We start from the raw sequence: 16660 nt of genomic DNA, 5'->3' as shown, positions 1-16660 counted from the left end.
TCCCTATATCAATAATATGCTGTTCAAATTTAGCATCACTCCCAGCAATGGTTCTCCATCTACAGTGTTTTGAAACTGAAACTCTTACTATTGACACCCTGTAGATGTAGATGTAGATGAATGGGAGACGCAGACGTAGGCCTGACCCCTTGCTGGGTGGGTGCTGACTGCCAGAGGCCATCGCCGCCCCAGTGGAGGCTGCAAGCAGATGAGCTTCTGGCCGCCTTCCGACCGGCCGGTAATTAACTGCGCCTTCCCTAGGGAGCCTTGCCTTACAGCGGTCTCTGAAATCCAACGGCTGGACGGTGAGCACCACAGGTTCTCCCTCATCTTAGTTGACTTCAGTCACAAACCAAGTGCTAAATTTCAGCTGCCAACATGAACTGGAAGTCACTGAAAACAAAAATGAAATGTGACATTTTTTACATGGTTTCAACTATTCAAACTACCTGCTGTAGGGCCCTGGACTCTATCACTGTGCTACATGGAGTTCTCGAGTTATTGTTTCTATTGGCTTACAAGACACGCACTGAATTGCTGAATGAACCATAACTCCAGGACAAACTTTCACAGGTGGATCAAAACAAGAAAAGGGTCTAGTAACCATTGACTCTAAAACGTTATTCTTAAAAGTTGTAAGGGTGCCGAACGGAGACACCTCAGTGTGGTCAATATGGTATTGTGGAAACTGTGTAGCGTCCTTCGAAGCTAACAAAAAGTGATTAGCAAGTTTACATTTATTCATTCAGATTGGCAGTTCTGTGTCTTCTCATCAGTCTCAGCTCACGCCTCATGCTAGTGACACATTCCTCTTATCAGCTGGGCTGTGCTGGTAGCCAAGGCCGCTGCAACAGCAGTTCGGGAGTTAATGCACCTAGACTGCCCCCCACTTCAGCAACGGCGGTTATCGCTGAAACAACCGGTTTTCGGTTATATCTTTTTTTCAATCCCGCTCAGAATACCCGGTTTCGGAAATAATCTATTTTAGGTTATTTATTCATATTATTTTATTGTAATAAATGTAGAAATAAAACAAAGATTGATAATTTTGGCTCTTTCTGTTTCAAGATAAATAGAATAAAAATATTAAATTTAATAAGCAAAGAAAAGAAAAATTAATCCGTGCACGGTTCGCTGCTTTTCTTGAAAAAAAGGAAGTGTTTGAATATTACAAAAAATTATCAGTTCTCTCCTACAGAAGAAGTTTCCTTCGAAATCGTGAAAGACCTGTAAGGTGTCAGGCAAATCCAACACCTTCCATGGAAACCCTGACATGATAAGCAAATCCAGTAGTATGTCACATAGCTCCGAATAAATCGTGACATTAAATTAACCAAAGTAATACGAGTAACGAGTGAGCAAATGGAATACCACAGACTAACACAAGAATGCCTAAATGCATGTCATACCTTCCCACTGTGAGACAGACGCAGTTCCGAGGGGAGAAACGAGAACAGAAGCTGAGAGTGTTAAGTTAGAAGGCCCTACGATAAGGGACGGACACCCACGTCGCCAGCTAACCCTTAGGACCACCCCCCAGCCCATGTTAAAAGCTAGAGCCTTAGTGTGAGACTTTTTCGCGTCTCTGTTACGTCAGGACCACCCCCAGCCCATGTTAAAAGATAGAGCCCTCCAGAAGAACAGTATAGATCTTACGATAACATTAAAAGGACCACACCAGCTACAAGTTTTAGCGTGAGACTTTTTCACGTCTCTGTTACGTTGTAAACTTTAAAAACATTGACCCACCACGAAAAGTACAACGTTTCTCATTGGATAGACACAATTTTTGTAGGCAGAGCTTAAGGTTAACATTGAGACCCTGATTGGTCAGATGAAAACAAAGCCAGATAATTTTTTTAAGCCAACTTCGGTAAACTGTAGTAATGAGAAGTTAGGGGAGAGTTGCTTCTGAGACGGCGAGGTGAGCGGAGCTGTGCTGGCCGCCGCCCCCTGACGAACACCTACATGGTAATGAACGCACGCGATGCCACATAACAGCGCATAAAGCTTCGCTCAGAACTAAAGAAGTCTCATCTGTTACACCCCCTTTTTGCGTAATACTAGTGTCGATCGTCAATTAAAGCTCATGGTGTTCACATTTGCCATTTGTAGTAAAAATCTGAAACGCGATGATTTTTCTGTTATATAGTTACTGAGAAGCCACATCAGCCACTGTAATTTACGACAAGTTAGATGAGTAATTAAAGATACTTGAGGGTCACTGTAGACCATTTTGATAGTTTTCTCTTTTGTGAAACTTAATTTAAACCTAGATTATAGATGTGATATGGCATAGGTCATCCTTCGATCCATTGTAGAATTTGGAAACCCATTCAGGGAATATTCGTTCACATTTTTGTTGAACGCAGTTGGTTTTTATCATCCTGTATTAAAACATTTCCTCTTATCAATCACTTTTAGTCTCACTGAACTCTTCTGAATTCTACATGTCATGTGTGGTCTGGCGTCTCCTTACCAGCAACAGGTCCCAGGTTCAAACTAGTCAATTCCCTAAAAAACACGCTCAGAGCGTCGTTGCGCGAAAGTGGTAGGGAGACACGATATAGAACGGACAGACACCACGCAGAATGTTAGAAAATGGCGACCCTGCCTGGATGGTAAAATACCATGATTGAAGGTCGACCACATGCCTCACTGGGTCAGAAAAATATCCTGTTGAAAAATTTTCGTAATAAAAAAAATTTTTTTGAACCTTGTAAATAGTCGAAAACAGTAGCTGCAGCGATAGATAGCAAGAAAGTATGCAATATAAGTGAGACATTTTGGCAGAGACAATAGCATAATTAAGTTATGAATTTTAAAAATTGTTAGAATTAAGTTTTCTCTCCATTGCAAGCGCACAGGTGGCGGATACATCGTTGACAAGTTGGTTCTGACCCAACAAGTAAGTGAATTGATCGTCAAGTCGTGTGTTCAAAAAGTTTATGAAACGCGTGAGATGGTATGAGCGCATGTTGACGCGAAGTAGGGCGCGTGAATTGCTTTTAAAACAGAAAATAAGGGATTCGGAAAGATTAGCAATGGCAGATCGAGACCTTGACCGAATTGAGGTAGAGACCCAGCATTAAAATGGACAGAGAATAGAGGACAGTAGAACAGACGATGCAGTATCGCGAGAAATAGGACATATAACGCACCATAACGAGGATAATGTACGTCAAGGCATAGAAAACGTAAGTCAGCATACGACAGAGGAGCAGGAAAGTAGAGAGACAGGCGATGAGGATTCTAACTTGCGTCTTGAATACGTAGAACCCATAGTACAAGTAATCAGAGCTCCCTCACCACAGAGTACAAGGATTGCGGGCAGAAACGTGTCACAGCACAGTTCAATGCTATCGGTTGCAAACCAACAATTGGGCGAAAACACAGAGCGCAGGACGTCGGAAGAAAACGCAATAGGACCCACCAATCTGGCAGAATTATTACAATTAATGACGGAAACCATGACAAGACAAAATAAAGAAATTGCGAACCAAATTAAAATTCAGAATACGGAAATGACGAAACAAAATGCAGAAACCACGAGACAAATGCGTGCGATTAAAGGACAAAACAAAAAAATTCAGTTACACCTAAGTCATATTGAAGACGAAGTAAAAGAATCTCGAGAAGTGATAGGAAACGTCATAACAGGTTACAATCAATTGAGAACAGACATTGACAAGGTACAAGCGGACGTACAAACATTGCGTAATGACATTCAGGACGAGATCAAAACATTACGTAACAAAATGGTTCAAATGGCTCTGGGCACTATGCGACTTAACTTCTGAGGTCATCAGTTGCCTAGAACTTAGAACTAATTAAACCTAACTAACCTAAGGACATCACACACATCCATGCCCGAGGCAGGATTCGAACCTGCAACCGTAGCGGTCACGTGGTTCCAGACTGAAGCGCCTTTAACCGCACGGCCACAACGGCTGGCCATTACGTAACAGGATGCAGGGAGAAGTCAAGAAACTAGAGAAACAGAGTGTGCGGAGTGTGCGCTGATATGAAACTTCCTGGCGGATTAAAACTGTGTGCCCGACCGAGACTCGAACTCGGGACCTTTGCCTTTCGCGGGCAAGTGCTCTGCAAACTGAGCTACCGAAGCACGACTCACGCCCGGTACTCACAGCTGTACTTCTGCCAGTATCTCGTCTCCTACCTTCCAAACTTTACAGAAGCTCTCCTGCGAACCTTGCAGAACTAGCACTCCTGAAAGAAAGGATACTGCGGAGACATGGCTTAGCCACAGTTGGCAGAGCACTTGCCCACGAAAGGCAAAGGTCCCGAGTTCGAGTCTCGGTCGGGCACACAGTTTTAATCTGCCAGGAAGTTTCATATCAGCGCACACTCCGCTGCAGAGTGAAAATCTCATTCTGGAAACATCTCCCAGGCTGTGGCTAAGCCATGTCTCCGCAGTATCCTTTCTTTCAGGAGTGCTAGTTCTGCAAGGTTCGCAGGAGAGCTTCTGTAAAGTTTGGAAGGTAGGAGACGAGATACTGGCAGAAGTAGAGCTGTGAGTACCGGGCGTGAGTCGTGCTTCGGTAGCTCAGTTGGCAGAGCACTTGCCCACGAAAGGCAAAGGTCCCGAGTTCGAGTCTCTGTCGGGCACACAGTTTTAATCTGCCAGGAAGTTTCATATCAGCGCACACTCCGCTGCAGAGTGAAAATCTCATTCTGGAAACATCTCCCAGGCTGTGGCTAAGCCATGTCTCCGCAGTATCCTTTCTTTCAGGAGTGCTAGTTCTGCAAGGTTCGCAGGAGAGCTTCTGTAAAGTTTGGAAGGTAGGAGACGAGATACTGGCAGAAGTAGAGCTGTGAGTACCGGGCGTGAGTCGTGCTTCGGTAGCTCAGTTGGCAGAGCACTTGCCCGCGAAAGGCAAAGGTTCCGAGTTCGAGTCTCGGTCGGGCACACAGTTTTAATCTGCCAGGAAGTTTCATAGCAGAAGACCAGTTTACAATGTACTATATGAAACAAGTACCTTTCGAAAACTACATTACGACAGCATTGAAAAACATAGGCAAAGAACAGGACAAGGATCCTGAAATACTAGGAATCAAACACAAGTGGAGAAGTAAGGATTTTCCAGACATGCAACAGCACTATTACGCAAAAAACAATGTTTTATTTTTTAGACGAAATGTTGCAACGAATGAATGGTTAATTTATATCCCAGATGAACTAATTAATAAGTACATATGGTATACACATTTAAGTAATGGCCACTTTGGACCAAAGAAATGCTTTTTAAAAATAAAACAAACAAGCCATTTTCCTAATATGGAAAGACGAATTAGAACAGCATTAGTGAAATGCAAAAAATGTATGAGGGCTTAACACGTCACTTTCCAAACCAAGCCACCTATGTTTCCAATAATCCCTAAAAAATTAAAACAAATAGCTGCAACAGAGTTGATGGGGCCCCTCCCATGCACAAAAAATTGATATATTTTCATATTTGTCGTTTTGGAACTTACTTCTAAATATGTTACCTTGACACCATTAAAATGGGCAACAGGTCTTACTATAAGTAAAGCATTTAGACAAGATTTTCTCAGACAAGTAGGTCGAGTGGAACGAATAATTTCGGATAATGGCCCACAATACAAATCAGTGCAATGGCAGAACACGTTAAAACAACACAAAATAAAACCCATCTACATATCTAAGTACAAACCTAGCGTAAATCCAGCAGAACGATCTATGAAGGACATAGGCACTTTATGCCGATTATATGCAGGCAAAAAACACAACACTTGGGATATATACCTTAAAGATTTTCAAGAAGTAATAAATGAAATGCCACATAGCACTACACTACTACCTCCAGTTACTGTACTTAAAAATATTAAATCCCCAAACATAACCAGAGAAAACGTTAGATTTCCTATTGTACCACGTAGACAGCACAAAGAAGTCAACACTCTCCAACATCAGAAAGGCAGCCATTAAAAGAAAAGAAAGAGGAGATAGAACAGCAATTAAAAGAACATTCTCAGTAGGCCAGAAAGTATTTGTAAAAACACACCATCTCTCCAGCAAACAGAAACACAAAGTACATAAGTTTTATGCTGCATACAAAAGACCTGTCATAATTAGCTGAATTGCTCATGATAATGCTGTGGAACTGATGAACCCAAAAACAGGCAAAACCTTAGGACTTCACCATGTGAGCCATATCAAAAAGTTTGAAAATTAATTTTATTACTGGTAAATAATCAGCACAATATTTCAAGATTACGTTGCAGATAAGATCGTCAGGAGAAAGAAGAATGAAGAGAGAGGAAGGTGGGAAAAAGAAAGTAGTTTCAATAATAACACCAATAGTACCATAGATTAAGGTGAAGGGATAAAGCGTAGATAGTCTAACAGCATGAAATACTAAAATGCTATACACCACGACACCACACAAAAAATAAAAAAAGAATTTGAGGATTCTTTTAGAAGTTAAGACTCAAAATATCTTAGAATTGTAACATGGAAAAGGTGCCAAAATTTGTAAAGCTTTCTAAGAAGGCGTAAAACAATGTAGGTACTAGCCATATGTTAGATGATTATAACTAAAACTTTTTGTAAGAACCATTGTAAAAACTCCAGCAAGGATGAGATGCAATGACCCACTAGTTGCAACGAGAGAAGTATCAAGGAAGAAAAGGACGTAATTAGCAAGACACGATTCCTACAAGGCAGAAGTGTCGAGAGAAAGGAAAGGACAGCAAGACCAACAGAAGGCCCTTGTATCGAAAGTGGGCAATAAATCTGCCCGCTAGGCGGAACCCTGCTGGGACGGAACATGGAGCCACACAGTGGCGGAGCCCAGCAGAGACGCGAGCCGAACGCCGGAAGGGTCTCCGAGCCCCCCGACTCGACGGAGCGAGCAAAAAACGGCCTGACGAGAAGACGGCTTGGGCAAGCCACCACTGGCAAAAAAAATCTGTAAAAGTCACACTACCGCTATTAAACAGCACGCTGATGCACAAAACTGAAGAAAACTTCCACAAAGTAGAAATGACATGTCCAAACCATTTATCAAACTGTTACTAGGAGGGGAACTTCAAAGCGACTAGTTATCAATAAATATTTCCATATCCTGCCCAGAGAAGAAACAAAAAGCAAGTAAGAAGCAGAGAAAAAGCAGGAAGAACAGAAGTTGAAGATTTGCAAGATTGAGACCAAGAAAGAAGATGGGTGAAGAATAGACGACATACCTTCCCAAATCCCTATCCTATTGTAAACTAGTCGTCTGTGAAGTATTACAACGAAAAACGACCGCTTTCAGCGACACATAACGATAACTTTCACGCATACAAAGCCAGTAAACCACGAGATTCTGCACTCACAGCTCCATTCAATTAGGGACCTCCACAACAGCAACATACACTTCCAAAGCCAACAATGAATGACGAACAAAGCTGTACATCAAATATTTGTCCACATCCATCTCGCTCAAGTCCATCACCTTCGTGCAAAAAACATTCGCCAACCTCATGCTTAAACATTCATAAAATTGTGTGAATGTCTGAAATCAAATTATGTGATGTAGAAATCGTGCAAAAGAAATGTGTGGAAAACTATATAAGTTAAACACACCAGACAGCTAATAAACTACAAAATAACAGTCATTGACTATGGACTTAAGTAAAAAAAATTGACTATCGATAAAAATAAGTCATTAGTTCTGAAATGGACAGTATATAAAGAACAAAAGTAAGGCATAATAAACACTAAAACTATATGCCACTTATTTTCTCCTCATAAAAAATAAAAGAATAACTATATTTTACTTATTTTCTCCTTATAAAAACAAGGAATAAAAAATTATCTTGTTGGATGTTTTCCCTTTCTTTTAAATATTTGTACCATTTGTTAGGATAATATCTCAATACTTGTGTATGTATATTTCTTTGTCAAAGCAATTCTTGGAAATAATTCTTATTTGTTAGTGTAACAATGTTGAAATGAGTGTCTAGAAACAAAATCATTTTACTTGTACATGATATTTAGAAAATGTGTTAGGAATAGATTTTACTTAATTACTACATTTATAAAAAAAATATATGTTTCTAAGAAAATCGATGTGAAAGACTCCTCACTTTTGATAACAAACTTCTTAAAAAACAAACTTCACACTTAAATAAAGAAAGAAAATAATTAAAAATTAATAATAGCATAAAAATATTCTTCTCTTGTCATTTTTGAGAATAATGTGGAAGAATATAAAAATATAAATTAGTAATACAAACTAGCATAGAACCAAAATAACGTGGCTGAACAGTAGGCAACAAAATTTAGATAAAGGAATAATTTTTGACTGACTTAGACAACAATTCGATCATTGCCTAAATTCAGAGCAAAAATTAAGTTTGAAGGGTGGTGATATGTAAGGTGTCAGGCAAATCCAACCCCTTCCATGGAAACCCTGACATGATAAGCAAATCCAGTAGTATGTCACATAGCTCCGAATAAATCGTGACATTAAATTAACCAAAGTAATACGAGTAACGAGTGAGCAAATGGAATACCACAGACTAACACAAGAATGCCTAAATGCATGTCATACCTTCCCACCGTGAGACAGACGCAGTTCCGAGGGGAGAAACGAGAACAGAAGCTGAGAGTGTTAAGTTAGAAGGCCCTACGATAAGGGACGCACACCCACGTCGCCAGCTAACCCTTAGGACCACCCCCCAGCCCAAGTTAAAAGTTAGAGCCTTAGTGTGAGACTTTTTCGCGTCTCCGTTACGTCAGGACCCCCCCCCCCCATGTTAATAGCTAGAGCCCTCCAGAAGAACAGTATAGATCTTACGATAACACAAAAAAGGCCACCCCAGCCACATATTTTAGCATGAGACTTTTTTGCGTCTCTGTTATGTCAGGACCACCCCCAAGCCCATGTTAAAAGATAGAGCCCTCCAGAAGAACAGTATAGATCTTATGATAACATGAAAAGGACCACACCAGCTACAAGACTTTTTCGCGTCTCTGTTACGTTGCAAACTTTAAAAACATTGCCCCACCACGAAAAGTATAACGTTTCTCATTGGATAGACACAATTTTTGTAGGCGGAGCTTAAGGTTAACATTCAGACCCTGATTGGTCAGATGAAAACACAGCCAGATAGCTTTTTTAAACCAACTTCGGTAAATTGTAGTAAGGAGAAGTTAGGGGAGAGTTGCTTCCGAGACGGTGAGGTGAGCGGAGCTGTGCTGCCCGCCGCCTCCTGACGAACACCTACAAGGTAATGAACACACGCGATGCCGCATAACAGCGCATAAAGCTTCACTCAGCACTGCAGAAGTCTCATGTGTTACACCCCCTTTTTGCGTAATACTAGTGTCGATCGTCAATTAAAGCTCATGGTGTTCACATTTGCCACTTGTAGTAAAAATCTGAAACGCGATGATTTTTCTGTTATATAGTTACTGAGAAGCCACATCAGCCACTGTAATTTACGACAAGTTAGATGAGTAATTAAAGATACTTGAGGGTCACTGTAGACCATTTTGATAGTTTTCTCTTTTGTGAAACTTAATTTAAACCTAGATTATAGATGTGATATGGCATAGGTCATCCTTCAATCCATTGTAGAACTTGGAAACCCATTCAGGGAATATTCGTTCACATTTTTGTTGAACGCAGTTGGTTTTTATCATCCTGTATTAAAACATTTCCTCTTATCAATAGTGCAATTTATAAACAATGTTTTGTGAGTAGAATAAAATTTCCAATGGTAAACTTAACTGCTTTTTCGACGTTATTTTACCAGCTAACTAAAAATAGGAAAGCCTTGAACCACTTCCACTAAATTTAGTTAGTATTAAGATTCTTTTACAGGGAGTGCAGTGGAGCTGACGCTGAAATCATTAAGTATTTGGTTATATCACTGCTAGTCTCACTGAACTCTTCTGAATTCTACATGTCATGTGTGGTCTGGCGTCTCCTTACCAGCAACAGGTCCCAGGTTCAAACTAGTCAATTCCCTAAAAAACACGATCAGATCGTCGTTGCGCGAAAGTGATAGGGAGACACGATATAAAACAAACAGAGACCACGCAGAATGTTAGAGACCATGCACAGAAGTTATAACTGATCATGCCGCTGAAGAAATAAATGCTAGCTGTGAAAGCAGCTCGTATGATCAAACACGTTAGGTGAAGGCTTATGATGTAGTAGAACCTCTACCCTCTACTGCAGCTTAATTGCAAAGTGCATGAACGGGTGGCATGTTACATAGAACTGTTATGTTTCAAGTATCAATTTAACAGTGGCAAGGACATGTAAACAAATTCGGAGAGATCTTACTTAGTTAATAGTGATTTTAACACAATTCTTAGTAGAAAGAGGAACATAATTATTCATACATTAACCACTTGACATATTGCGCCATCACATAGTAAACATTCCCCTCCAACTTGTTCGAGAATCCTACGAAAATATCAAGAACAGTTAAATGAACGAGAAACCGATTACCGATTTCTGGTCTACGTGAATTGAGGTTGTATATCTCATAATAAAAAGCATGCTATATTCTAGCCATCCATAATGGCTCGTTACAAACGTGAAATCGTTGCACTGAATGAATAAGGTAAGCTGCACAGCAGTCGGCTTTACCCCAGCATGATTGTTAGCTCGTAAGAAGTATACGCAGAAAGCAATCTTTTGGAGAGTCGGCACAGACATCTTTTCCAAAGGGCTGCACCAAAATCTCATGCACCGAGTGCAGGTGGAGAAGCACACCAGCAAGCAGGTATCCTCCTCTCCTCTGTTTCTCTCTTTGTTTCACTCGAACGCCGTCCATGCGATAACGCACGAGTCCACGTTAAGCTCTCGTTGGCCTAGACCAGTGGTCGTCAAACTGCGGCCCGCGGGCCTCATGCGGCCCGAATCAAGTATTTGTGTGGTCCGCGATACTCAGCCGTATTTTATAACAGTATGCATGTGACAAATAACAGCTGAATCCAAAACGTCAACGTTAAGAGCTGTAGTTATCCTGCTTAGTAACAAAAAAATACTTACACAGCGAGTTACGATTTTAAGATGTGCTTAATTTTAAGCGTTGTTGATGAACTCGTCCATGAGCTAAGTAAAGTTGGCCGCTTACCTCAGCGGTATAGGGGTGAAGTAGCGCGTCCACTGCTGGTACAGTGGGAAACTTTTATTGTTGTTTCAACCAGAACCGATAACTCACATGTGCGAACGTCTCGTTGCGATCAGCTGCTACGGTATGAATTTTGAGACAGAAGTAACATGGATTTGTGAATGCGTGTTACAGAGACGGTCATCTTCAAATGTGATACTTGCAGCGAGGATCTTATAATACAGTGCAATGAGTAGAAGAAAACTGACATTCAAATCATATCTCATAGTGTCTCATATTGAATAATGCTTTGAAATATAAGTACAGTTACTTTTATTAACCAATTAACCATCCGTTCACATAAACAGCCTTGCCGCTGTGGATACACCGGTTCCCGTCAGATCACCGAAGTTAAGCGCTGTCGGGCGTGGCCGGCACTTGGATGGGTGACCGTCGAGGCCGTCATGCGCTGTTGCCATATTTCGGGGTGCACTCAGCCTCGAGATGCCAATTGAGGAGCTACTCGACCGAATAATAGCGGCTCCGGTCAGAGAAAACCATCATAACGAGTGGGAGAGCGGTGTGCTGACCACACACCCCTCCTATCCGCATCCTCATCGGAGGATGACACGGCCATCGGATGGTACCGATGGGCCGTTTGTGGCCTGAAGACGGGGTGCAGTGCTTTTCACACAGACAACACAAGACTTAGTTAGGCAAAGCTGTGCTACGACTTTGGGGCCGCTGAGGTGCAACAATCTGAAATAGAGAACTGCTGACTCAAAGTGGTCTGAGTGGTACCGATTTTTAACGATCACTACACACGGGCCAGCTGCCAACTTATCGCGCCCTTACCACAGCTAGTCTACTGGACGCTTGCAACATACTAATTTGTATAGTTTACCAATTAATAATAAGATTGGTATATATTCGGCCCGAGGTGTCGTCCCTCAAGTGCTAGCTCTTGAGCGAAAAGCTTTGACGATCACTGGCCTAGTCGCTGGTCGCCCAATCTACCCTTCACAACTAGCCGAACACTGTCCACACATCCGACAACGATTGTTGAGCACACAATTTATCAGCAATTTGCTCATTATTTATAGAACACGGACAATAGTAAAATCTGAAGGTTGTCATCTCTGGCGAGGAACTTTCAAGCTTGATGGTAAAGTGGTTGATTTTTTGTTATTGTTCATATTTATTATGATACTTTATAGCTAAGTAACTGATTGCCCATTCATCGAAAAATTTGCAGTGAATTGTGAGTGTGAAGTGCGACTTCTAATTTCAGTGAAGCAAGTACTGACAGTCTGAAATTGTCATCTTTTTCCACAAACCCCTCTAAGAAGTCTTTGCAAAACTTCTATGGTCATCTGCAAGGAATTTCTGAATCCTATTCCAGTCCCCGCTTTTTAACGTGTCAAGAAGATCACGCCCATATTTGTTTCCTTCTTCAATCAACTCACCAATGAAAAATATTGCTATTTTTTGGTTGGTGCACTTTAGGTTATACATCTCTGCATACGAAATGAAGGTAACATATCTAAATGACCTTTTTATAATCGTTAAAGGCCTCTATCTTTTTCCCTCCTTGGTGGTTCGTTCACGAGTCTTGTGTATAGTTTCAAAGCGTCATTGAAATATCTGAACACGTCAAAGCGAGTCCACACTGGGCGCGCCGCACCGAATACGTTGCGCCCTTTGTCGGTACATGAAAGGAAGCAGAGCTTCCGCGCTCGCTCAGCTTTGGACGGGGCTGGGCCGCGCCGTGTTCGAGTGAGTGAAGGGTCGCAGCTGGAGAGAGTCAGTATTGCAAGTCCCGTATTTATTCTGCTGCACCGACATTTTAAAATAGAGGAAAAATCCTCTTCAGGGGTAACATCAGTGCTAAAATGCAGAGCAATGTACAACGAAAATAATCTTTTCAATGTCCTGCCTCCTGCTGAGAATGGACAGAAATTTTTATCGTGTGCCGTTTGAAGACATTGAACACCTGTTGTGTCTGAATCATGAATAACTGTCACAAGTAGTGCAATTACAATACCTTGCAAAAGGATTCTGGCTATTACGTTCCACTTTCTGGCAACTGGAGATTCCTTTTCAAGTTCAATGTACCTCTTCAAAATATCCAAAGTAGCCAACGACTGTCATCGAAGTTTGGGTATTGTTCTTCGCTTCTTTTATTTTACAGGCGAAAAAACTCACGACCCTTTGTCATTCGTCATTTCTTGTTTTTATGTGACAATTATTGACTTCAGGATCCCACAACTCCCGCTTTCCTCTACAAAAATCTGAAAACCATTCAATGTCTTTGCGGTTTCGCTTAATAAGAACACACTGCTGCTACCCTAGTACAGACAGTCACCGCGCCTGCGAACAGAAACCTGCTTATGATACATTGGGATATTTGTCTCGCTGTATTCTGCACGGCGGCGTCATGCATTATTTACTTGTCCTCTGCCACTGACTCACGCCGCAATACCAGTGTTCTGCAATGTTGAGTCTGAGAATCCCATGTCGAGTAAGATTCGAACTGCATCAAAAATACTGTCCAGCAAGTACCACATTAATGATGCTCTGTCACTGACTCAAAACACAATTTCGTGGACTCATGTAGGCCAGATGCAGCTCTGCTACAACGAGTCGCAGCTTAGCGTTCCAGTGAGTATTGGGCTTAAGGTACTGCAGCGTACGCTTCCACTATCTCTCTCTTTCTTTGAAGTAAACACGGTGCCATTATCCTAGTCAGATCTTTTAATTCCTTAGCCAGGTGACACACAGCGCAATGTTGACACCCGTGTTAAACATACACTACTGGCCAATAAAATTGCTACACCAAGAAGAAATGCAGATGATCAACGGGTATTCATTGGACAAATATATTATACTAGAACTGACATGTAATTGCATTTTCACGCAATTTGGGTGCATAGATCCTGAGTAATCAGTACCCAGAACAACCACCTCAGGCCGTAATAACGGCCTTGATACGCCTGGGCATTGAGTCAAACAGAGCTTGGACGGCGTGTACAGGTATAGCAGCCCATGCAGCTTCAACACGTTACCATAGTTCATCAAGAGTAGTGACGCGTATTGTGATGAGCCAGTTGCTCCGCCACCATTGACCAGACGTTTTCAATTGATGACAGATCTGGACAATGTGCTGGCCAGGGCAGCAGTCGAAGGTTTTCTGTACCCAGAAAGGCCCGTATAGGACCTGCAACATGCGGTCGTGCAATATCCTGCTGAAATGAAGGGTTTCGCAGGGTTCGAGTGAAGGTTAGAGCCACGGGTCGTAACACACCTGAAATCTAACGTCCACTGTTCAAAGTGCCATCAACGCGAACAAGAGATGACCGAGACGTGTAACCAACGGCACTCCATACCATCACGCCGGGTGATACGCCAGTATGGCGATGACGAATACACGCTTCCAATGTGCGTTCATCGCGATGTCGCCAAACAAGGATGCGACCATCATGGTGCTGTAAACAGAACCTGGATTCATGCGAAAAAATGACGTTTTGCCATTCGTGTACCCAGGTTCGTCGTTGAGTACACCATCGCAGGCGCTCCTGTCTGTGATGCAGCGTCAAGGGTAACCGCAGCCATGGTCTCCAAGCTGATATCCCATGCTGCTGCAAACGTCATCGAACTGTTCGTGCAGATGGTTGTTGTCTTGCAAACGTCCCCATCTGGTGACTCAGGGATCGAGATGTGGCTACACGATCCGTTACAGTCATGCGGATAAGATGCCTGTCATCTCGTCTGCTAATGATACGAGGCCGTTTGAATCCAGCACGGCGTGTCGTATTACCCTCCTGAACCCACCGATTCCATATTCTGCTAACAGTCATTGTATCTCGACCAACGCGAGCAGCAATGTCGCAAAACGATATACCGCAATCGCGATAGGCTACAATCCGACCTTTATCAAAGTCGTAAATGTGATGGTACGCATTTCTCCTCCTTACACGAGGCATCACAACAACGTTTCACCAGGCAACGCCGGTCAACTGCTATTTGTGTATGAGAAATTGGTTGGAAACTTTCCTCATGTCAGCACGTTGTAGGTGTCGCCACCGGCGCCAACCTTGTGTGAATGCTCTGAAAAGCTAATCATTTGCATATCACAGCATCTTCTTCCCGTCGGTTAAATTTCGCGTCTGTAGCACGTCATCTTCGTGGTGTAGCAATTTTAATGGCCAATAGTGTACTAGGAACAAAGTATAGCACTGATGATTTTGAAATTATGTGCGTCTGATCTAAATAAATGATATAGGTAGCGCGTAAATATGTGTATGCCTCTGGTTCTGAAGGTGCTTCATAATAAATTGAGACGCATCGCATATGGCAAAATATAAACTACATTAAGTCCGTTGCAAATGAAGCTAACCCCTAACTCAACAATATAGAATCAGCAACAGTACTATTAAAAACTATAAAATAGCTTTATGCTCACTTGTCGCTTGTCGCCAGCTCACGTCCGCACTGGCAATATTCCACAATACTGACAAAGGGAACCCGCCATAGGTCGCTCTCTGACACGGTCGAAATCTCACCTTACAGTGTGAACCTGTGCTTGCGCTACTTAAGGTAACTATTGTTATAGGTAACTATAACTTATTCTGATGTAGATACCCTTAGTCGGCATCGAAACCAGGTCAATTCAATGAAATTTATGTAGTAGGATGTCTGTTTTTATACTTCGTTAAACTTTAAATACCTTTGCTGAACATCAGTCATTTTCATGATGGTTTTTGCGCCCCTAGTTCAGACACAGTATTACATTTTTTTTCTCTCTTTTGTCGTTGAGGAAGTGTGTGACATATTTTTTGTGACATCGTAAAATGTACTGGAATCATTGAAAAAAGAAATGAGCGTTTCAAATCTTATTAACAGCAGATTTTTTCATAGCAAATCTTATATAATTAACGGTAATTAATAATTTCAAATACATAAATTCTAATATTTCATTTTTTGCTTTGATTTCTATTTTACCTTTCATGAGAACCACTGCGTTCCTTAGAGTGATATCTTTAGCAAAATCCCAAGTATAAAACATCAGAGCAACGGGCCAAGCGACTTCCGTCACAATCACATTTTTTAGTGTAAATATAGTCAGGAAAATATCCTCGTTAACGTAGTTAAAAACCTCCCTCACGATCTGGCGATACGTTTGCGACAAACGACGCATATTGAAGCATTTTCTCGAATTGTGGAGCGTAATTATGGATCGAGCCATTTATTTTCATTACATCACTTATACTTGTGAATTCCCTTTGCTGCGTGATGAATGTACGGTTCTTACATAGGTTATGAGTTCTTCAAATGTCAGTACAAGTATACGTCACAGGGTTAACATAAGGGACCGGCCGCTGTGGTCGAGCAGTTCTTGGAGCTTCAGTCCGGAACCACGCGGCTGCTACGGTCACAGGTTCGAATCCCGCCTCGGGCATGGATGTGTGTGATGTCCTTAGGTTAGTTCGGTGTAAGTAGTTATAAGTCTAGGGGACTGATGACCTCAGATGTAAAGGCCCATAGTGCTTAGAGCCATTTGAAC

The sequence above is a fragment of the Schistocerca cancellata genome, chromosome 7 (genome assembly GCF_023864275.1).
Source record: "Schistocerca cancellata isolate TAMUIC-IGC-003103 chromosome 7, iqSchCanc2.1, whole genome shotgun sequence".
NCBI classification, from domain to species: Eukaryota; Metazoa; Arthropoda; class Insecta; order Orthoptera; family Acrididae; genus Schistocerca; species Schistocerca cancellata.
The sequence above is the reverse complement of the archived record's forward strand: the minus strand, read 5'-3'. Positions refer to the sequence as shown.